The sequence below is a fragment of the Panthera uncia genome, chromosome B1, assembly GCF_023721935.1.
Source record: "Panthera uncia isolate 11264 chromosome B1, Puncia_PCG_1.0, whole genome shotgun sequence".
Classification (NCBI taxonomy): Eukaryota; Metazoa; Chordata; class Mammalia; order Carnivora; family Felidae; genus Panthera; species Panthera uncia.
The window spans coordinates 69,424,666-69,426,433 of NC_064811.1; the positions used below are offsets into that span (position 1 = coordinate 69,424,666).

At 42.4% G+C, this 1,768-nt stretch overlaps 1 long non-coding RNA gene across 2 annotated transcripts in view; it reads right to left on the bottom strand.

The window, feature by feature from the left end:
- Nucleotides 1-1,768, bottom strand: part of LOC125922897 (uncharacterized) — a 221,386-nt gene that overhangs the window by 4,983 nt on the left and 214,635 nt on the right. The gene's annotated exons all lie outside the window — the stretch shown is intronic.

The window sequence follows — 1,768 nt, forward strand, 5'->3', positions numbered from 1 at the left end:
CCCCCCCCCCCCCCCCCCCCCCCCCCCCCCCCCCCCCCCCCCCCCCGGCTGTTTTTCTTCTCTTCCTTTCTGTAGCTCTGCATTGGTCTAAAAACCCCTGGTCACAATAAGAAAGCTCCCTCCCACCCCCTGCCAACCCTCACTCCAAACAGAAAGGTTTCCACACGCCCAAGTCTGGGGAGAAATGCTCCACACACAAGGAAAGGCTGGTAGCTTCTTGCCTTAGAGGTACTTCACTTCATTAACCTGCTTTCCACCCCATCTCTCCCACTTCTCCCATGCTTGCTCTCCCGCCCCACCAGGAGCAATCAATAGGCATCACCCCACCCTCCAAAAAACAGGTTAGAACCCAGAATGAGCAAAGAGCACCTACCATTCCGTGCTTGAGAACTACGATCCTGATCCAGCAGTGTTTGCCCCAGAAATCCTCCCTACTTGTTTTTCATTAACCACATTCCAAATTGTAATAAGGAATAGATTCTTTGGAGGTGGGGAAATTGTTTAAAATTAGTGATGGACAGGTGATTTCCAAGAAAACCCAATCTTAAACTCACTCAAGCCCCTAGGTATTGAGGGGTGAGGAGAAAAAAGGAAAATTGTAAAAATGAAAAAAGAAAAGAAAAAGGTAAGCATATAACAAGCACCACCCACCCCCATAAAAAAAAAAAAAAAAAAAAGAAGAAGAAGAAGAAGGGGAGGTTTTTTGAAAAAAAAAAAAAAAAAGAAGAGTGGCTTGCTGAATCACCCTCTTTCACTGCCTGGAAACCATTGTGCAGCGCGATGCTGCCTGTACCATTGTGGAACCTACCAGAGGAGACGGACAGAGGGCTTGGGGAATGGGGTTGCTATGGCAACCGAAAGGAGCACACATGACGTCAAAGCCCAGAGAGGTCTAGGGAGGGGTAAGAGGGGGAAAGGGAAAGAGGAAAAAAGTCTATCTATGTGCGGCTACAGCCACTGTGTTTTCCGGTGAAATGAGGACCAGGCAAAATGGAAAGGAGTAGGGTTCCGTGGCAGCCACTATCAGGAACTACGACATCAGCAGCCAGGCTGCACAACCCACAGAAACAATCCGCTCCAAGCAGTGCTGGCCGTGTCCACAGCAGCACTGAGGAACAAACACCGGCAGACCAAAACAACATACGAAATACGGTCAATCTCTGCTTTTCAACTAGCTCAGCTCTTTGCAAACAGCAGAAAGTGAGACTTGGAGTCTTTCTAAATGTCAAAACAAACAAGGATGCTAATAACCTCAGAGGAGAAGTGAGCATTGGAGTCCCAGCTGGATTCCAGAGGTCATTTGCACAGCACTATTATTACTCTTCTGTGTTTCCTTGTTTTTTATAAAAATCATAAATAAATGCCCACTACACCCAATTCAACAAACTGACTCTTAGATTGCAATTAGAATGTAGAAAAAAAAATACAGTTGATTTGAGTTAACAAACCAGGGGTTCTTTTTTTAATTGCAGATAATTCTCTGGAAAACCAACAACAATTACATGATTACGATATGTGGCAAATATGTCTATTTTATTTAAGTAATTTTCCCTGCCTCTGACTGTTAGAGTCTCCATACAGTTTTTTTTTTTTATTTTTAAGTCTCCATACAGTTTTAACATCTACAAATAGTGTGTTTTTAGAATGAGGGGAGTTAACTATTTGCACTATTTTTAAAAAGTATCAAAATTTTTAACCGTTTGAAAATATATTCTTTATATAATTTTCATATTAAATAAATATAAATATATAATATGTATATATTTAT